The 23,190-nt window shown below is 39.0% G+C and overlaps 1 protein-coding gene across 10 annotated transcripts in view; it reads left to right on the forward strand.

Annotated features, from left to right (window-relative positions):
• celf6 (CUGBP Elav-like family member 6) overlaps positions 1 to 23,190 on the forward strand; it is a 159,689-nt gene that overhangs the window by 66,331 nt on the left and 70,168 nt on the right. The window lies entirely within an intron of this gene.

Genomic DNA, 23,190 nt, shown 5'->3' on the forward strand with positions numbered 1-23,190 from the left:
AGCAGGTTGAAGATGAGGATCTGTATGTATGCAGTAAAAGTCTACCTGTGGTTTTATGAACATTTGGCGCTTTGACATGACATTAAATAGTGTGCATTAATTTTATTTACTTCTCAAAAGCATGCTTTAAAAAATGTGTTCTTTCCTTGCTCCTGAAGGATGCCTGAGGGCTTTTTGTCATGGCGGTGCCAAGCCCTGCGCCCTGTTTCTGTCCATACTGTGCCCTGCTCAGGTGTTGCAACAGATTGTCCATGCTGTTTCACAGGAGGAAGGTTCCACCCTGCTCCTCTTCTCTGAAGTAATGCAGGGATTAGTATCTTTCCAGCCTTTTATCCAGAGCTAACACCTTTACCATGACACCAGCCGCACAAAACAAATGCTGCCTGAGCCTTGTAGCATGCATGCACGCACACAGCACGTTCCACAACATAGGCCCTCTGACTGCGCCTGGGTGTCAACACAACCCAACTCAATTACTTTAGTCTGTATCGCACCACTAATCCCCTCCCCACTTCTCCTCTACCCTGCCACCATTATTCCTCTACATCAACAGATTTGCATGTACTTTCATGCCACTATTTAGTTTGTAAGTTATTTTTAGAAGCTCACGCCTAATTAGGGGGAGCTGGGGTAGAACACAAGCATAAACGGCAACATTAGTGCTGCCTCTAATGAGAGAAGATATTGTGGGTAAAGCTCAGTAATTTCATCCTGTACTCTATTATTATTCTTTCATTATCATTTCGGCGGATGGGTCACCCTTCCACTTCTCCTGCTCCCGCTCTGTCTCTCCTCTCTTCCTGCTCTTTGGAGTCTTAGGTCCTTTTCTTCCCTAAATGTATGGGTGCTCAGGTATGTAACCATGTAACCACGAGAGCCGTTGACACAGCCCTTTCAAAAAGTGCACACAACAATGTGTTGCTGGAAACTAAATAAGAAAGTCATGCAATTACAGACTAAAATTTGTTCATTTTATATGTCATGAATAATACAGCCCTCACTTTCCGCCTCATAGTGAATGGAATAAGAAATAATCGGTGTACGTCAAAAACAATATGATTGTTGCAGCAACAATATCCTCAAACAGTGGTGGATTTGCGACTCTCATATTAGTTGTAACCCCTGGGAAACCCATTCTATTACCATAATGCACCTTGCACTGTCCCATCCTGAATGATTTTGGTGCATGGGGTGGCAACAAGAATGACTGGTGAGACGGAAGGGAGAGCTATTACACAAATTATCTATCACACTAGCAATGCTGCAATCCGAACACTCACCTGTACTTTACTAAATGCCATATATATATATACAGTACAGACCAAAAGTTTGAACACACCTTCTCATTGAATTCAATTAGAAAGTGTGTCCAAACTTTTGGTCTGTATTGAGTACAGACCAAAAGTTTGGACACACAGTTGTGTCCAAACTTTTGGTCTGTACTGTATATATATGCTTCCTTAAGCTTTACAGTATTTGACAATGTGAAATGTATATAGTAATTAATGGGATTCTATGTATTAATAGGAGGATAGATATCATTTACATTTTCAATATATACAGTACAGACCAAAAGTTTGGACACACTTTCTCATTGAATTCAATGAGAAGGTGTGTCCAAACATTTGGTCTGAACTCAGTACAGACCAAAAGTTTGGACACACAGTTGTGTCCAAACTTTTGGTCTGTACTGTATATAAAAGAGTTCTTATTTTTCAGCCAGATACCCACCTGCAACAACAGGTGGGTGAGGGGCTACATGATGTTATTCTGCACTTTATACAGTCAGAGTCACTCTGGAACTGTCTCTAGAATCTTGTTAGAAGAACGTTAAATTCTTAAGTATGACATTACAAATTTTTACAAGGTTTTACACCATATTTTTTGTTATAATTTGGTACTCATAAATTGCCCATAAGGTGTCTATCAAAGTGAACAATCTGATTCTGACTGCAGTACTATGTGGCTTTTAAAATCTCATGATGCATATTATATATATGGAGTACATTAAAACCAGAACAAAGCAGTTTAAATAACTGTTTGTGTATGGCTTGTGAGTTTTCATTGGTTACCTAGTCTTTGGAGGCAAGGAGCTGCAGGGGTGTATGCTGTCATGCCTATCTTCCCACTGTCCTTCTATAGTCCCCCCGCCTGCTCCTCTGCCTAATCAGGCTGCTCAGTATGCAGAACAACCTCCCTGATGGCCCACTACTCAGGCCCCAGTTGCTGACCTCCCCTAAAGCTACAGAGCTGATCTGCGCTGATCTTTACTCAGTTGGTGCCAGATGTCAGAGAGGATGAATGGCAAAGATAGTTTTGCAGTGACAGAAACAACTCTGAAAGAGGTAGTTTTGGCATTCACCTTTTAAACATTCGCTCCCCTGGATCTTATGACTTTTTCAAATGTTTTGTTGTGAATATTTTTGATAAAATATATGCATTTTATAGATGCTTCTGCTCTTCAAATGTCTGGCAATTATGGCTGTAGATGCTAAAAAAGCAAAGTTTTAGCATAAATGTACTTTTAGAACAATACAGTATGGCATTGTTTGGCCATATATTGAACACGCCTGTCCTCTTCTCATCTCCCTCCGCTATCCTCTTCTCAAGCGTGATGAAGGTATGGCTGATGTAATCTAAAGCAACATACGCTCATAACCACATAGGATGTTCAGTCACGCACTGTGTGTCAGCCAGTTTCACCAGAAAGTCACGTAAAAAAAAAAAATCTCCTCTCTGGGAATTCAGAAGTAGAATTCCTTGTCAGCCTCTCAACGTGTCACACTTTAAAAGAAGTCTGGGTATTGATGTCTGGGAAGTGAGTCTGTCAGCCTTGCAGTGTGCCAGGCCACGGCTCCCAGCTCAGCCAGAACCCAGGGAGGATGCTAAACCCCCCGAGGCTGATTAGAGACATTTCACTGGGAGGATCCCAGGTCACTCTTTAAGCTCCTTTCTCACCCTGCAAGTCTGCCGTGTCAAAAAACCAAGACTAGGGGAGATGAGTTTTAATGGAAAAAAAAATAATAATAATACAACTGTTAGCCTTTAGTTACTTTCATTTTCCTATTACATTTTATGTCTTTGGTATATTCCAGTTTAAATACTCACAGTAATCTGAGGGTGTGTACATACGTGTGTGTATGTTGGTAATCTTTCATCCACTGGTCCTTATTGTCACCACTGTGTCCTGATTGATCATATGGTCTGATTCTGTCACATGCTGGTACCACCCCACTAACAGCTGTGGGAGAGAAATAGAAGAAAAAAAGAGACAGGAGCATTTTGTTGATTTTATGGTGTCAGTGTTAACTCTTTTGTTGTTTTCTGATTATTATTTTCTTTTGTTACCTTGCTAGGTTCAAGTGTGTATACTCTCTATAGTCAGTTCTAGTTTTCAAAACATTAACTTGAGAAAGGAAGCCCGAGGGTTTGGGAGTGGCTGTGTATCATCATACCAGTGGTGAGAATTGGCTACAATTCCAGCAAAGGTTTTCAACCAACTCCACCTTAATTTTTGCACTGTAATCTTAAAGCTGCAAAAGATTGAGTTATTTTAATATAATGATTTTCTTAATGTAATTGTTTGAATTACTATGTAGTAGGCTGGAGCAGGTAACAGCATCTGGTCATCCTGAAAAGAATGCTAATTCCCTAATGAAATTTGTCTTTCCGCAGAAAGTGAATACAAAACTGTCTCCAAAGCAGTAAGAAGGAAAAGTGAGCCCTGAAGTGTTGTATATCTAATTTTGTTTGCCTTTTGAATTTAATAATTTTTTGTTAAACCACATTTGTCTTTGAAAGTTACTTTCTTTATGGACTTAGTTCTCAAGGGAAGTATAGTCAAGTCATGTGAAATATTAGTAAAATATTTAAGTATAATTTGTAGCTGTGAATTGTGTTAAGAATTGTAAATAATATAAAAACCCAATATGAATAAAAATAAAAATCAGTCTATTTAAAAATCAGCCAACAGCATGTAACTTGTAGACCTCCATGCTCTGACTGAGGTGAGATGATGCAAGTGATATGCAAGATGCCATAATGCAGTAGTACCAACTGCAAAGCCTTAAAACAATAAACAAAATGTAAACCACGTGGTATTTTCCACAGTCATGTAACTAATGAAAAAGATTAGTGGAGAAACATTTTTGCATATAAAGCTTTTACCATGTAACCCCTTAACGGCCATAAGGACATCAGTGAACTCATGGATACACAAGGACATAGGTGTGTCCATGAAGATCAGTGAAATGGAAAACATATGTTACCCATGCTAAACATGGGTAACAGGTAAACATTTTGTGGGTGACAATTAATTAAAGATTATCTTATTGTTTATTTATTTATGTATTATTTTATCTTTCATTAGAGTGCAAGTTAAAATGTTTTTTAGGCAAAATGAAATCCTGTTGAAGTCTTTTAGAATGCATTGATAATATTTTTAAGACACACCTAGCTGAACTTTATTTTTATACCTTATTTTATTCTTCCTCTGTGTATCAAAGAGCACAGGTAGTATCCACCAGGATGCTAATCAAGGTTTTAAGCAAGACTTTGAGCTCCATCAGTGCTTAACATCATATCCTTAATAAGATAGAAAAAGTTTTCCCTTCACAAAAAAAAACTCTAGAGGTAAATAAAGGTGAAAGGAGACTAGAAAAAGTTAGGTTTCAAATTTTACATACACATATTCCTATAGATACAAGTTTCATTGTTTGTCTCCTTGAAGGGAGGCAGCAGTCAATGACTGATCCAAGAACTTTTGGAGTGCTTTATCTTAAACTCATTCATTTAAACTTTTATTCCTACAGCCAGGGGTGGAAATTAAAAATTTTCTCCACCAGTCACAGTAGCTGGTAGAGAAATTTTTTTACCGGCCACTCAGACATTTCACCAGTCACTGATTTTTCTCTTTCCACTTGTTTGAATGCTTTCTTGCATTCTCGTCTTGATGCAGAGCCAATCAGTGATCTTAACATCTTGCTGCCACAGTCTGTCTCTCATTAGGTCAATGCTGGGATAGAAGTCTACTTAGAGCAGAGTGACATTTATTTTATTGAGTTAAACATTCTGAGATTACAGAACTTCCTCACTTCCCAGGCCCATTGCCGCCCCGTTCTCTGTCAGTGACCTCCAGCTGAAACTAAATGTATACTGTGCACCCCTTCAGTCTGCACACACACCCCCCTACACTCACAAAGGCAAGGTTGCATGCAATAAACAACCTATTTAACCAGACAGAATATCACATGTGGAATCCACACATACGGTTTGATCTGGTGATTATCTGAAAGATTATAATACACACACACAAACTGGCCTGGCACATTTAGGCAACCTCTATGGTATGCCTGAAATGCCAAGACAGGGCATATGAAGAAAAAAAAAAAAAGTTAGTACGCAAATGCAGTGTTTTAATGTACATATGTAGTTGCGCCTGATGGCACCATTTGTACAAGTCTGTATTTATTGTTCAGTAGAGCTGGCATCCAGGACGATCGTGCTCCCTCCTTCTTTCGCCTTGTCGCATTTGTCTGTTCCTATCTGCCTCACAGCCTCCTCTTCCTCCCCCACACTATGCCTGGGGAGTGATTAAATCTGTGTACGCCTGTCTACGAGCCAGAGAGATTGGCATGCACACACAAATGCATACACAAACACAAACTCCAAAACAGCCGCCTTAACTGTGACACAGCACAGAACCAAAGACGCATGTTTTTATCTACATTTTATTGATCCTTAACATCCCCCAGTCTGTTATAAGTGTAAACTGCCCACTAATGCTCTGCCATACATAGATTGCCTGTAGCAGCTAACTTGCTTGTCAAAGTTGACCCTGAGTGACAAGGCTTCACTAAAGTGGCACAAAAAGTGGGTATGCACTGTATGCAACTCATAGGGGCGCTGCACTAAAAAATATGGGGAATTATTTTTTCTAGTCAGCATTTTATGTACTTAACAGCTGTTTGTATATGAAATGATCAATAACAGTGCTGCCAGCTGCTCTCCCCTGCCATACAGGTAGCTTGGGCACGCCTCCCTTTGAGAACACGCAGAAGCGCGTTTTTTTTTCTTTTCTTTTAAATTTGAATTGTAGTAATGCACTCGACAACAGGGAGCTAAAGATGGGGCGGCAGAAAAAAACTCTGGGGCAGAAAACGGAAGGGGGGGAGGGATAAAGATGTTGGAGAGACGAAGAAAAGCTTTTCAAAGTGGTTGAAAGACAGTTCGCAAGTAATGTCAGTCTATCAAGAAGAGAGTTGTAAATATTCAGATTAGCTTAAGCTAGCTTAAAATGACAGGTGGTTGTTGTTGTCTCCGCCCTGTATTGTACCAATACGGGATGCGATTTATTCCTTATTGCTATAAATGTCTGGTAGACACACCTATCACACACAGTTTAACAATAAGTATAATAATAATGACCAAAACAAAACACGTGAAATATTAAGGTCAGCTAAATTGTTGTTGCGGGACCTAAATAGGACCCCCCCCCCACGAACTGACACTGTTGTCATGGTTGCTTAGAGACGGACACTACGCAGCCGCGGTGAGTTGCTATCAACCCGCGTCTTTTTAAAATATCCAGCCAGTACTACACCATACTTAGAAGTAAAAACACAGACGCTAGTGGGAAGTTGCACATCCCAGGCTAAACAATTACAGTGAAGTTTAATAGGGGCTTTAAAAAAAATGGGCCGGCGATATTCAGTGGCGCCGGTGAGTTGTTTGATATCAGACAGAATGGGTCAGGAGAGGAACACCGCAGACCCATCAGAACCAGACATCATTCTCTTCATCCCTCAGTCATTTCCTGAAACCGAAAAATAATATAAATCGCAATTTAAAGAACAAATCATACAAATAAATTAATAAATAAATTAATAAATATTGTGAAGAAAAACCGTTTATTTTTTCAGCATTAAAAACTTTTATCTTTTATTAATACAGTGTTTTTTGGTCAGTATTATTTCACCATTTTATTAATGTGGGTGGCCAGTTTGGATAAGGCTTCCTATCAAGCTATAAGAATGATAGAAAACATGCTAACAAAATGCCTCAGACCTGCAGCCTATAGATTCTAGACACAGGCTAACAGAAGTGGCTCTTTGGCTGACTTATATATTAAATGATGAAATATTGTCCTGTTTTTTGTTTCATTCTTTTTAATTGCCCTGTAAGCAGCAATTTATTCACATATTTTATTATTATTGATACTTTAATTAAAGATGAGTTGTACAAGTTTATGTCATAGTGGGGGAGGGGGACATGTTTGCATAAAGTATGTAGTTGCGCCCCTGCTTCACAATTACCTTTCAAGGCAGCTTTCTAATGTTAAAAAGTAAACTTTTAAAGATCATCTATAGATATTCTCATGCTTTGAATGTTTATACTATGATCGTACAGCAGAAGGTTATTTTTTCCTTTATAAGCTTTACTGCAAGGATAACTCACTGTAAGCGAGTGGTGAAGCACCCCTAAACGTGCATATACGCATGGCAGCACGTCTTCATGATGAGTGACTCCCAGGCTGATTAAAGAGAACTCTTTTTCTCCATAATGAACACAGGAGATCCATCAGCCATTGCCTTTGAGGAACATCAGCCGCATCAGGAGCTAAAGTGTCTGTGATCTCTCGGATTTCAACCAGTGTTGATTAACTTTGCAGCATATTAAGTGGAAAGGTATTGAGCTGAACTTAACAGCAAAACACACATCACAGAGAGTTTGTCTTTTAGGCGCTGCTATGAGGTAGGATTTGCATATCCGAGTTAAGTTAAAGTGCTTATTTCTGAAATCGAAGTAAATATGATTAAGGTTTTTCCGGTCAGCCTGTAAGGTCAGAGTATTATCAGGCTTATGCCTTCTCAGCTTTAATCATGCAAAAGTAATGTGTTCTTACTTTAACATTTGCTCTAAGTTTACCCAATTAATGAAAAAGTGTCTGTGGTTTTCATTTTTAGAGTTGAAAACACTAAGCTAATGCCATGTATGAGCCTTTAACTGTCAGACTCTTATAATTAAATACAGTTGCTTGCAAGCGTTAGATGTTAGAAAATAAAAACAAAACCATGAAGTGGAATAAATATATTCCACTTTAATTTTTTCACATTTTCTAACATTAAAATTACAAACTCTTACATATTCTTAGAATTTTATTTGCTAACCCAGCACAAAATAACTACTAGTAGCCAAACAGTGGAAGAAAAAAGATACATCATTTTCTGAAATTTTTATGAATAAAATCAAAAATTGTAATTTGTGTTCTACCACTCTTTACTTCAAAACCTCTAAACCATTGTAACTTTATGCCTAAAAAAAGTCAGCTAATTATAAAATATTTAATTACAACATCTCATGAAGTATAGTTAAAACCATCATCTGAGTTGACTGGTTGGCTGGGAGAGCATTAAACAGAGAAGCAGCTAAGATAGCCATGGTAATTCTGAAAGAGCTTCAGAAAGCCACAGCTCAGGTGGGATAATCAGTTGATAAGACAACCGTTTGAGATGCCTTCTGTAAATCTAAACTTTTATAAACAAATGACAAGAATTAAGCTATAAGAAATTAAATTTATATCTTGTCACAAACTTGTATAGAATTAAGCCTACATGTAAAACACTATTTGTGGCAGAGAGGTAGCATGGCACACCACCATGAATGCACCTTTTGCTCAGCAAAGCAATGGTGACAGTGACATGCTGTGGGAATGTTTTTTTTTCCCTACAGAAACAGGCAAACTGTTCAGAGTTGATATCACAATAGACCGTGACTAGTAGCGGGAAGCCCTGGGAAAAAGAAAAACAAAAGCATTACCAGCGGGTGATGCTTTTGTTTAAAAACTCCACCTTCCAGCAAGACTATGATCCTGAGCATGCAGCCAGATATGGATGCAAGGGAAAGTTTAAACTCAAGGCAAATTAATGTGTTCAAATGTTCAAGTCAGATCGTGTAACTAATTTAAATTGAGAATCTGGGGCAAGGTGTCCATCTATTGTGAATTCCAATCTATATACAATAGTGCAAGAATGAAAGTAAATAAAGGAAACAACACTGTATCCATTAAATTATATCCCATTCCCATGTCATACCTATAGCCATCTATGGGCCTCACCAGGGGGTATAAAAGCTTAATAACTGTATAATTAAACATTTTGCTCATCATAGCAATATGAGAAAGTTGTTTCATCTGCAAAAAAAATTGCCAATCTTATCTAATTAAAGATGATCCAGGGCCTTTAATCTTAGGCCAAGAGCCTGTAAAGTGTCTCTACGGAGGTTTCAGCTAAAACTGCCCCGTCAGATTTGAACACCAATTTCTCTTCAATATTTTGTAAATGCATAACAGCTCACTCAGTCTTCAGATAGTCATCTGAGGCACATGTTAGAAACCTTTTTTGTTTTTTTGCAGTACATTTCCTAAGGCTCAATTTAATCTCCTTTATCTTTGCTGATAAAGGCCAGACAGCTAAGAAATGTTCTAGATATGTCTGATGGTCCCCAGACTTCCAGAGGGCCAATGTTATAAGCTTAAAAAAAATGCAGGGATGGCAAATTGGGATTCGGTGTAAATGTACAAAGGTAAACTTCAATAAGGCAGCGTGGGGACTAGTCCTGCTCTTTTATCATTTATTGGCCAGTGCTCTCACAGCCTGCTGGGAGATGTCCCACTTATTCCGCCATACACACCCTGCCACGTAGGTGAACCCTCCTAATACGGGATAGGCCGCTGCCTCTCCAGCAGGCTGCTGCCTGATCTGATATCAGGCCAGTGGGACGGATGGCTCGTATTTTCAATCCAACTTCATTTCTCTGAAGGTCCTCATCTTGCCTGCCCTGAACCCAGGGACACGTTGATAGAGAAAAGTTCCTCAAATCTGATTCAGAACTAAATGGAAAAGCATGAGGAGAAAATCAGTCTCTGTGCAGGCTCATATTTCATCTCCAAATAGAAGTGTAGCAAGCTGTCCTATTTTGAAGTTGTGAGAGAATTTTTGAGACGTAAAAGGCATTCAAATGTCTCCAAGTCAATTTCATCCGTCTTCTCCTCTAGTCAGTCATGGGTTGTCGCTCCTCTTCTATCGCAAGTAATTTGTTTCCTCATGTTTACAACATCAGACATGGCTTTTGATTACACATTTTGTGTTTGGGAATGAACTCATCACGAGCTATAGATGGCATCGAACTGTTTTACATGGTGAAAACAGGCCTCTTGTCAAGATATTTCCGATCTTTAAGCAAAGTGAATGACTTAATCTGACCCATGGGATGGCGAATGGGACGTTACGTGTTGAATAGTGTATATCCAAATTCCCTTTTTCACTCTTGTCTTGATGTGCCTGAATTTGTCTTTGTTACAAGGTTTTGCACTGACACTTTCACCCTGGATTAAAATCTTAATTAACTTGAGTGTCAGCCTATATTGCATTAGTTGAAAAGCCAAAACAGGGGGACTGAGAAAAAGAGCAGATTGCTTAACATCGGATCATACCGATTGGACCCAGGGTTACCCGCAAAGGGCACCATAGTGTGGCTGTGCTGCTTTGTGTGTCTCTCATCTCGATGCTCTTTGTGTGAGTCTCTCCATCTTTGTGATAGGCCTTCATCAAGAACATGCTAAGGCTTTGAAAAGCTTTGCTTGAATACATAAGATCATGACCTCATGTTAAGAGGTTGACATGGCCAGAAAGTTAAGATTTCCTCCAGTTTTGTTTTGAAGGTTGAATAGAAAAGATGAATGCTTTCCAACAACTGGTCTAAAACCAAAGACACCCGGGAGTCTTTGGGGTTGAGCTGTCTGGGTCACCTTCACAACAGAAATGACAAGAAAGTCTGATCAAAGACTGACCATTCACCACCGGGAAGCTTTAGTCTGGCCCTGTCCGATTCTCTTGACCTTAGCCATGAATCATGAGTGTTTATGTGCCAACAAAGGCAGTAGATGCCTCCAATAGTCTTTTTTTTTTAATTTCCCCTTCATCCATTGTTTCATGTTGGCATTCTACCACCAGTCTTTCCAGTAAAGTTTGATGAGGTTTTGAAGGCAGGGTTGATTTGGCGTTCGTAGCAATGGAAACCAAGATTTAAAGGCGACTTAGATGAAGAAACAAAAGCTTTTTGCTATTTTAACATTTTGGTTTCACGTCTCTGGGGGAACAGTCTAAAGCAGGTTGCCTTATGGGGAAACTATGCTGCAGCCATCTGCTAACGACAATTTGACGCGCTGTAGACACCGATGCCACAAAGACAGTTCTCACACCAGATGCCTTTATCTCTACGGCTTTGTTTACTCATCAGTTTGAAATGCAATTTGAACTCCAAAAGCAGCATAAGTAGTTCAATAATCTGAGGACAAAGCAAGTGTGTCTCCCATCCAAGTTTGACAGTTGTGTCAGTTTAATAGTTTTTCTACTAGGAGCTTCAAACTGGCCTACTAAGTAAATGTATTTCAGTATGTAAAATATACTTGTAATAGTAATAATAATTGTACTTAATTGTTTCCTTTTCTATATTTGCATTTAACGGCTATTACCCCTTTGATGCATGAATTAGGATAAACTCTTTTAAGATATTTTTTTGGTATCCGTCAGTGTAACCAAGAAGCACAAAATCCAGCTCCCAAACCAGAGCATGTTCTTTTTGAGCTTCCAGATATCTAAAGGTTTGCTTTTGTTTCCTCTTGAGCTTTGTTAGCTGGCAAATCTTTGCTTCCTCAACATCTTTAGTATTTAGTGTATTTTTAACTGACTTTTGTATGTGTATTTGAATTTTTTATGCAGTAGAAGGTGGTGTATTAATTGGTCCACTACAGTCCAATGAAGTGCCTTCTATACAATCAACGACCACATAGAAGAAAATAGCTTTTGACTAGCTGTCCTCTGTGGAGACTACCATGCATCAAAAGGCATAAATGTACATCTGAAAACTCATACCAGGATAGCCTTTTTTGCAGCTCACCCCATTCCCATCCTTTGTATTGCCATCAGTACCATTGTTGCTTCCCCTTTATTCTAATAAAAGTGAATGTCTTTGCATATGAAATCGGCATTAATGCACTTTTGAGGTCAACTTGGACTATTTGATAAAACAAGCTTCAGTGAGTTGGGGTTTTTTGGGTCCAGAAGCACAGGAAAGATTTATTGTCTGCTCTTTGCTTGCGCCACCGCTCCTCGTTACTGGCCAACTCTGACCCCATCTTGCCAACACCGCAGAGATGCTTATTCTCAATAGATAACAAGTGAGTGAATAGGTTTTATTCATTGTGGAGTGTTACAGTGCCCAGAGTGGTGCACTGGCCTGCCTTGACACAGAGTACTGCCGGGAGTGTTGGGTATGAGGGGCAGAGAGGGAAACAGAGAGACATCTGCTATGGTCACCCACCCAGCAATACCCTATTATACCAGAAGCCAGTGCTACCCTGTAGTTTTGCTCATCCCATTTCCCTGTATGAGTGAGTGTGTGTTTTGAACTGAGTAGAGATGGGAGGTGGAGGAGCACACACAAGTAAGGGGTTGTTTGCCATATGGCCTCATTGCACTGAGATAGAGCAGAAAACGGACTGCGAACTCCAGTTAAAACACAAACTACTGCAAAAAGGGACATTTTTATGAGACAAACTGCTCATGTTGTGTGATGATTTGACCTTATTCCATTCCACTTCAAGTTATTTTTTTTTTCAGAATGTGCAGATATTTTCCTGATAAATTGGAATCTGGAACAATATAAGGTGCTGCAATTTTGCATGATTGAATTTAAACCAAGTGGTAAACGGCTTAAATACATTCAGTGAGAAAATAATAAACAAAATATTTGTAGTATTAAATCACTTGTGTGATCATTTACATTATAGACTCTAGTGGAAGTATTTAATAGACACAAAAGCATTTTTAAGATATATTCTTCTATAAAACAACATATATAGATGCTCACCAAAGTCCTTGTCTTGTTCATTGTATAGTTCTATCAAGACAACAGTAAAATGTAATGACCTTCTCAAGTTACTTAAATGGCAGTTCTTTTCTTGACTAAGGTTTTAAAATGGATGTTTTGGCCAGATAGTGATCCTAAGTGGCAGAAAATGTGTCTAACATCAAGTAACTGAGAATGAAACAAGAAGAGGCAGAAAGAATATAATGGGTGAATGGTAGTTTAGCAATTCTTTTTATCTTTAATTTCTTTTTTATTTTGGGGACTTTTATTTAAGTGGTCTCAAGATTCTCCCAAATTGGAGTAGAAGATTTTTTTTAGAGAGAGAGATGCTAGAAGAAAGTATTGGATCCAAGTAATAGTAAGAGAGCATGCTTCTTGGTAAGCTTAACAGAAAATGATCCTTGCTATGGCAAATTTTAAATTCGACTCGGTGGAATCTGTGGTTTGCAGCATCCACATTTTTACTTGTGACATTTCAGGGCAGAGTATTAATCTTCTCACCAATACTGACATTTGGCATCTTACTTTTGCTTGTGTTGTGCATCATAGCAACATTTGGCAAAAGAATGAAAAAGTATACACTAAAGCTACCTTTAATGCTTGAAGCTTAACATAGGTAAATTTGTTTGGGTCATGAATAGCATGATTGGACTTATACAGTGTTGTAAAAAATTATTTAAACTATATTCTGCATGAGTCCTCTGAATACCAAAAGAGCTATATAGCCCTTTTGGTGGGTTTGTGGTTTTTCCCTAATAGGAACATGCCTGAACAACTTCCAAAAGAATGTTTCAAGTAGGCACTTCAATCAGACACCTCAATTGACTCCTCAACTGACTCCTTTGATTTGAAAGAGCTCTATTTTGAGCTCCCCGGAAATAAGGGAGTTCCTCACTTTGTCTCAAATGCTAATTCCGATCATCTTGCCGAGGAAACTCATTGCTAACTCTTTTACCCAGGATGTTCGTTCAATTAGATCCATAATTCACTACCATAAGCAAGATTTGGAACATGTATTGGTAAACCAAGAATCTTGCCCTTTGGCTCAGCTCCTTCTTTCCCATGACAGACCTGAGCAACACCTACATACTTTCAGGGGAGACCTGTGTCGATTTTCTTCTCCATACTACCACCATTCATGAGCAACACCCCAAGATCTCTGCTTGACTCCAGTCCCCTGAGGGAGTAATCTACACTTTTCTGGTAGGGAACCATAGCCTCAGACTTAGAATAGCTGACCCTGACACTGATCATTTTGCACTTGGGTTGTGAATTGCTACAATCCGTGGTGAAGTTCAAGGTTTGAAAACAACATCTAAACCCCATCATCTGCACAATTTACAAGGGCACCCTGTCTGGTGTCTGGTTTGGGAGATTTTCGTAAACCAGACACCCTTCTTTCCCTTGAGATCCTGTCCACAAACACCATGAACAGAATCCTTCGCAAAAAATTTTCAGTGATTCAAAATCTTATATTGTTCAAGTCATTTATTCCACTTTGAATCTCTAAAGCAATTAAGTGGCCCTAATCATAACCTAAGAGAAAATGGAACAAATTGAGCAGAAGTTAGCTCTACAAGAGAAATATAACTTATTTGAAACATGAATTATATTGTTAAATTACATGGCATGCTTACAAGTCCTTTCACATATTTCTGACTGAGTTATTGCGCTGCAAAGTTGTTGGTGTCATTGTACTTCATAAAAAGCTCTAGATAATAGAAAGGATCAGAGAAATTTTCAAAGCGATATTTCAAACATATTGTTAAAGCACTCACTCACCAGGACAGACTTACAAGTGTGACAGAAGACTGAACTCAAATTTAAGCCTCAAACATCATAAAATGCAACACTTGGTGCCACAGTGCAACTGATAACACTTTGACTGTAGAAAGATCAAAGCAAAGGACAAACACACAAGGGATATTTCATCTCTTTTTGAAAGCAGTAAGGTGAAAGAAGATGCAAGGAGATTCAGTGGGGAGAAAGTTACAAACAAGGAGACAAGGAGAAAGAGATCCATTCAAAGTCGGAGAAACCAATGATGCTGCTCGTGCACAGGGATTGCCACACCCACTGAGCAGCCGGGGGCTCTGGAGTGAAGGAAGGTTTTCATCTGTTTTATCTCTTCCGCCGTTTTTTGCTTCTTTCTCTTTTTGAGGTTACACAGAGCATGTCTCCTTTTTCCCCTTTCCCCCTTCTTCAGTGAGGCAGAGATCTTAATCGCCCCTGACCGTAATCTTCCAGAGTGAAATGCTTTTGTTCAATAGACAAAAAGAAGCTTATAGATGCTGCACCCTGCAAGGCTATATCACCATAGGGTTATCCTCTGGCAAAACGGGAGATCTGTACTATGTGTATGTGTATACGTGTGAGTGTCGCATGTAGACTGTGGAAAAACATCCTATTTTAGATAATGTGATCTGTTGCTGGACTATAAAAGCATGATTGACACCTGAATAAGTCAGTTTGTGAAGGTAGAAAACTGTTACTGTTTTACCAACGAAACACGTAAAAAGCTGTGATCTTAGATGAAGACTTTGCTGGTTTATCTTGAGGCAGTATGTGCTGTAGGTCAGTGGTACCCGGGCAGTGGACTGGTACTGGTCCATTGACCAATTGGTACCGGGCCGCACAAGAAATAATTAAATATTTCCGTTTTATGTATTATGTGAGTCTGGAGGAGTTTTTATTTTGAAAATTCTTTAACCGGATTCTCTCGTCTTGCACGCCAACATTGAGCCTATTGGTAGCAAAATGAGTAATGAGTAAACAAATGTCTTTGGAAAGTTTCTTTGCAAAGGGGAAAAGGCCCAGAGACAGGAGAATGTATTTATCCAAGTAGGTGATTCCCATATTCCAAGCCTGCTCTGCATGATATGGTGACCAGCTCGTTAATGAGGCAATGAAGCCTTCAAACTGCTTCACTACTTAGAGACCATGAATACCCTGTTCATCACTTTGAGTTATTGTTTCCCTTCACTCCCAGACGGAAGCGTCTCTTTGCAGAGAAACAAGCGCAGGGCTCCCATTAATTTGTCGTTATCATGAGTTAAAATTTTCATGAAAGTAAAATGTTTGTTTTTGTGGCGCATCTGTATCTTATTTTGAAGGGATATGTAAATGTTACCATATCGACCAGAGTCAGAGAGCGTAGGGCATTGGTCTGAGAGAAATTCAAATGATTGACTTTGAGAGGAATAGAGGCCCATGAGTTTTAAGTCATTGTCGGCCGATTTTTCAAACCTCTGTGACCACACAGAGCTGATAAAAGTACAACAGGTTCGATCGGTTTGTGTGTCTAGCCACACGGCAGGAGCAACACACCACACAAGAACCGATTTCACTCATGAACATCCCGATTCCTGAAGAAAATCCCGTAAAACCCCAACATACCATACATGAATTTAGAATAACAAACATGTCCGACGATGTAGAAGCAATAGTGATAGTTTGTGGACTCATTTTAAGCAATAAAAGACGTAACAAAAAAAAAAAAAAAAGTTGGATAAAAGACTGCAGTAAAATTGTCACGCCTTGACTGGTCCGCAGTGATAAAAAGGTTGGGGACCACTGCTGTATGTAGTGCTACAATGTCCATTACTGTGTCTGCCTTGAAAAGCTAAATATATACTTAGTTTAAAGGTCTGTTAACTATGATGAGTTGACATATTGCAGGTTAGACCAGTTGTAAAGCTGTGTCTTTTCTTTAAATTTGACAATTTTGTATTTTTTAAATATTTTTTTCTGCATTCATATTGTTCTTTTGTGGAAAAAAATATCCGTCTCCTGAATGGAACAAACTAAAAGTGACACTATATGTTATTTGCAAAGAGAACTGCAATCATAGAGAGATCATTTTTGTGGCCACAGCCAATCCCATTTAAAGTCACCCCTTTTTCTTCATCTGTAAGTCTTTCTTGCGCTTTGTTTTTTTTTCTCCCTTTTTTCCTCTATTATTTCACTTTCGACATGCCTTGGTTCTTTATTTTTTGCCTCTCTCTGTCATCTCATTTTATTCTGGTTGCATTTGTCACTTTCTCCTTCTCTGTCGCGGTCTTTTCTTGTTCTTTTGTTTCACTGTCACTTTCATTCCAAGCAACATGTTTTGTATTTTTTGTCGGTTCCCCTTTCTTTTTTTCTCCTCACATACACACACAAACAGATAATAAGTATGTGCTTTTTAAAGTGAAAGGACTATATTTTTTCTGTAGTATCCTGACACATATGTTGTGAATTGGTGGTTTTTAAATAAACAGAATTGAATTGAATATTTTTAAAATTGCACTAAAGAGTGAAATGTAAATTTTCATTTAAATGCATAACAATCTCAAAGCTAAGAGCTCAGAGTTAGTGCATCAAACTTAAGATATTTATACTTATCAGGCAAACCATAGTAACCACTAACAGCTCATATGAAAAATATGCATAACCTTTTCATCATGGCAACTATTGTTGGGTGTGATGTATTAAGCAGGAAGTAAATGTTTTGACCTCCAAGTTGAATCATTATAAACAGGAATAGATGAGTATAAAGATTTGATCAAGTTTGACAAGACCTCATTTTTTGGGTGAGCATAGGATAAAAAAAAAATTCTAACTTTGCAGTTTTTGTGGGGTGTTTCCAGTCTGTAGTGGTCAAGATCTATTAAAAGTGATTCATGTTTTAGCAGAATAATGCACCCTTAAAACAAAAATGTTAATGTAATTTGGGGAGTACAAGAAATATAGAGGTGTTGACTTTTTTTTCAAATTCCCCAGATATTAATTATCTGTAGAATACAGATACTACTGGACAAACAAGTCTGTTCTAAGGCTCAAATCAACTCAGGACTTAAAGGATCTGCTGCTAACAGCCTGCTGCCAGATACCACTGCACATCTTCAAGGCTGTAGTCTGGTAATGTCCATGAAGCTATACATTGTTAGGCAGGTGGTCATAATGTTATATCTGCTCAGTGTTGACAGGTCCGTGTAGGTGAACTGTAACATTGTGAGAAATAATCCCAAACAATTTGAGAACTCCTTATCTTAGTGCATATGTTTAGTCTTTACTTAAACATGCAAAGGTATGCAAGCTTGAAAAATTTGGCTAAATGCATATGGATTAATATGAGATGAGTAACACAGAGCAAAAAAGATATACTTACTCCCGTTCTGAAATGAAATTCCTATATAAAATTGACCATTGGGAATATTCCCGCCTGTGGATTGGCATTTGTTTAAATGTGAGCTTATTAGTGTCTGACACATTTTGCTTTGTCCACTGCTTTAAAATATACAGGGGGAAATTCATTCTTATACTTCCTTCAGCTTAAATGTACATCATCCCTCCGTGTTACTTCTTTGTTGCTCATTCTCGTTGTCCTTGTCCCTGAACACTGTGGATTGACAAATTAGATAGAATCTCATCAGGCGTAAATAATGACAGCTATCTGTAAATAGTGCTGGAGCAGGAGAGCAACAGATGCTGCTCCTGGTGAAGGAGAAAAAGACTGCTCTCCTCCACTGAGCCTGCTCTCTGCATGCTGCCACTCACGTATTTGGCTCCCATTAACACTGATCTATATTAATTCCTTAGAAAAAAACGGGGCTGAATAAGAAAGTTGATTAAGGAAATGAAAATCTATTCTGCTGCGCCAAAGCTCAATGTGTTCCAGTCTGTTTCACACTGTGGGATTTTTAAACCTTAAAGGCTATCCAGTTAGTCACAGACCAACGAAGCAAAGCTGGGTTACAATGTTTATTTATCCATCTACTTATTCTTTTTTAAACATTTCCCCTATCCCACCTAATATATTGATAGACAGAGACGCAAAGAGAGCGACACTTGTCTTTTTGCTGCAGCTGCAAATAAAAATTTCAAGCCTCTTATGTAAATTTCTAAAATCAAGTCTTGTCTCAAATACAGGAAGTGTACAAAAACTCAGTGAGCTACAGTAGTTTGCTAAAATGTACCTGGCATTCATCAATACTTGGAATGAAAGCTAACGCCCTCCCATGTCCGCTGAGGCTTGTATCCAGTCATTGATTTCTGGCCAGGCGTTTGCTCACCCCAGCCAAGGCCCAAATGTAATTTAAGTGCTGTGTGGCGACGTGTTTGTAGCATAAAACCTTACATGGTGTGGTCAACAGCCTCAGGCAATGAGTGAGCTCTAAAGTGGCAAACAGCAGTGAGACGTATTTCCTCTTCCAGCTCACCTTGCGCCTCCTCGTCAAATTAAACGATAGAGACTGGAGGGTTTTCTGCGGGCCTTCAGCAAGCTTTCACCCCTCCAACTCTAAGAGGATGAGGCAGGCCGATGACAAACACTCACAGCACAGCTCACAGAGGGGGGAAAAATAATAAAAATAAAACACTTCAATTATTCCATGTAAAATGGCATCAGCTCTCGACCCTGTACTCCAGGAAATTAAATTTCAAAACGGACCTCAGCTATGGCTGCAAAATAAAGCCGTCTGATGATTGGGGGAGGATTTTAATAATGCCAGATTTTTTACATTGGTGTGCAGAAGAAGGGGAATTTGTTCATTACAAACTAAAAAATATGACAAAATGTGACAAAGAAAACATTTAATTGTTTTGTTTGATGTTGAAACCTGGTATTTACACACGCCATATAAAAAGACCATATTTTTTCTCAATGTCATTCAACTAACTGACTTAAGCTTTTCCTGTTAAGTCAGTTAAAATTGCCACCTTATTTTTATTTGATGAATGAGCATGAAGATATTTTTTTTGGACGTTTTCTTAAATGTCTTTGAATTTCAGTAGTCATATATATTCCCTAAAATTGCCTCTTAAACAGCATGACTTGAGTCAAATATTTCTGTTATTATTTCACATACTACTTACAGTAACTTGAGGGTCGGTTGGCCCATTCCTCCTGACATAACTGATGGAACCAAATCAGGTTTGTAAGCCACCTTGCTCACACAAAACATTTTGAGCTTTGCTCATGGATCTGAGATTATGGTTGCACAATGATCCCTCCAAAACACAAATTTTGTTGTCATTAAGGCATTTGTAACTAATTTGGTGGTATTATTAGGATGGTTGTCTACTTGGAGGACAAACTTTCTCAAGCTAGGCTGGTTGATGTCTCAAGATGTTGCATCGATTTTTTTCACCTAATGACTAAAGATTTAATTGTCTGTGTGCATTTGCAAACTGTAGTCTGACTTTTTATGTTACTTTCAGGATAATGACTTTTTACGCATGAGTTCACATGAGTAAGAAGGACAGACTCTTACCAGATCTTGTCAACATCTTCTAAAAGTCTTGCACTTTAATTCTGGGGTAAATATATATTTTCTGAGGACAATGATTGGTGTGAGAAGATATTCTCATAGTGATTTTTTTTTACTGATTGTTTGAACAGATGAACATGTTACATTCAGACATCTGAAAGTGGATTAAATGTTTTTATATAGTGTGTGCGTATTCATCCACATAATAGATCCTCTGAACTTATGTTAAATGTTTGATTTTGTGTTGTAGTGAATGAGTGCAAGACAAGATGCTGTTGTGTGATACGGCCTCTTAAACACCCAAAATGTCACAACAGATTACAAAGCTTTTGGTGACAGACATTAATACTAAATGTGTGCTGACATAAGCTGTGTCAATATGTTGTGTCAGAAAGCAATGCAGACACAGACATGATAAAAATATTACACTCTTTGCTCAAGTGCTTCGACATCCACCCAAAGAACATTGCCAGCTTCTGCATCCAGTGCCTCAGCTGGGAAAATAATTGCTCCGGGAGGTTGATGGACTGTCAGGAGTCACACGAGCTTGTTTCCTCTGTTCTCTTTTCTTTCCCTCTCGCCTGGCGACGCAGACAGACGCCACGGAAGCACCTTGTGTTCGCCATGTACGGAGATAAACTGCATATTGCATTCTGTTTCAAGTGTTACAAATCTCTTGCAATAATATAATAAAAGATGTATTATTCATTGCTTCTGCAGTGATTGAACTCAGGAATGAAATATGCATAGGGCGTGCATGCTATTTCAAAAAGCCAACATTTGACGGCAGGCGATGAGCGAACATCACCTCATGTCTCTGTTGTCATCAAATGCCGAAGACAGGAGATTAGTTGTATGAGGACAGTGCGGGGTAGTTTGGGGGGCCACTTCATGGGCTGGCAAAATGAGTGAAATGTTACGAGAGGAATATGAGAGAGGGATCCAGGTGAAAATAAGAATAAATTTTCAATCTTCTGTATGATGAGAATCCATTTGTGGTCCCCAGGTGTGACAAACAAAAGGCTGGATGTGTTGTTCCAAATCCACATAACTGGTTTTGCTTTATTTCCCGCTGAGATGGGGTGCATGGGGAGTGTGGGATTAGGGTGTTGGGGGTGCCAACTGAGTCATTTCGCTGCCTGTTCTCTGCAGAGGGTATAATTGCAGACCTTAAAAATACCAATTCTGTTTTGGTATGTGGGAAGAGCTCGAGGGGGGAGGTTAGAAATTATCAGTCGCTTTGGTTTAAAAACATTTGCGTGCAGCATTAGACTGAGATGTTTGTGACACCGTAGTATGATTGCATTATTTGCAAATAGTATATTAAAGAAAAGGGGAAAAATCTGTTGTTGCGTTCCAGGAAACCTCATCACAACAGCGTATATTTACGAGGTGGTGCAAAATGTGGTATATTTTTAGAGAACATATTGTATTTTATGTTCGTGATTTCCAAGTGTTCTTCTATTGGCCTGGGGCCTGTGTGACTGAGTAATAGACATAGTAATGGCTTTATCCTTGCCTGCCTAAATTTGTTTTCCATTTTTGTGACTTGCAAACACCAAAATGAAAAAAATAGGCAACAAATGATAAACAGCATCTGCCCAATTACTCTCACTTTGTGTTCAGAAATATATATTTTTGTTATCAAGATGTACCCCTGCTCTGCATTGACAACACCTTCCCACAGAAACAAAAGGCATTTACATTTCCTCAGGCTGGCAGTGAGGCACAAGTTTTCCCATTCATTTAGCTGGTTTTCCTCCTGAAGCAATGGAAGGCCCTTACCTGGAGCTTCTCTCTTAGCACATTAGAAACTGTATAGCATTGCATCGGTGCTTGTCATTCACAAACACCCCGTACAATAACACAAACAAGCCCTGAATCCCCACACACAGACACGTGCAGGAAGGCAGGCAAGATGAAGTTGGGGCATTGATTTTATAATGATGCCCTGTCTGCTTCCAGCCATGGAGGAATTGGAGCTGGCTGTGTTGAACTCTTGGTGTGTGGAGAGGTTTTTGGATCAGAGCCCCATTGGTTGGTGGGAGCGTCTAGTCCGGTGGAGAGGATGGGCTATAGACGTGTGCAGGCGGTCGATCCAAAGCATGTAGAACACAGAGAGGCAGCCGTGCCCAACTTTGCTGAGGCACCGGGAGCCAAACGTCCCTTCCTCAGCACACACAGACCTGCAACTGCCAATCAAAGCAGCCTCCGGCACTGCCACTGCCTTGTGCGCATAAATTAGCATGTATTTGCATAAGAATTCACTCGTTTAGCAGGCCCACTTGGCTCTCCCCCAAATGGCATTTTCTAACTCCCCTTCCGTCTACCACTTTTCCTCTTCTTATCCTTTTACAAGCACCAATAAGAGATAGAAAATAATCTGTTAACCCTTTTCATACCTAACCCCTCTTGACACAAATTACACGTGCATACGCATGTTTGTTTTGGATTGCAAATTAGAACATTTAACCAACAAATGATTTAGAAAACAAGCAAATAAACATGGACAGACTTACTTCAGTATTGCTTTGTGTGAACCATTGTGGAACCGGCTCCCCATCATGTGAGCTAGCACTCTGCATCAACCTAATGACCTGCAACTTCAAAATGAATTGCGCTTCAAATTTGCAGCACAGCTGACGGGTCACATGGTATTCATCAGCATAGTTACATTATTTGGCAACAAGTTTTAAAAGCCAATTTAATATGTTTCAGCCCAAAGGGGAAACTTGAACATGTGCATCTTTCTAAATTACATATCAAAATAGAAAATTTTTTCTGGTCAGAAGTTGTTCTAAGCAAGCTTAGAGATACAATAAAAACAATGATTTTTTAAAATTTTGTTCCATGATGATCCATCAGTCATAGCAAAAGAAAGAAATACTGTATCTATTAAGAAGAGTTACCGATTGTCCTTGCTATGAGTTGCTGAAGTCAATGCATGAGCATAGTAACATTATATATTTCTGACAAAGTCTGCTTTTTCAATGTCTCAAACAGCTGGTAT

The sequence above is a fragment of the Xiphophorus hellerii genome, chromosome 4 (genome assembly GCF_003331165.1).
Source record: "Xiphophorus hellerii strain 12219 chromosome 4, Xiphophorus_hellerii-4.1, whole genome shotgun sequence".
In the NCBI taxonomy this organism is placed as follows: domain Eukaryota; kingdom Metazoa; phylum Chordata; class Actinopteri; order Cyprinodontiformes; family Poeciliidae; genus Xiphophorus; species Xiphophorus hellerii.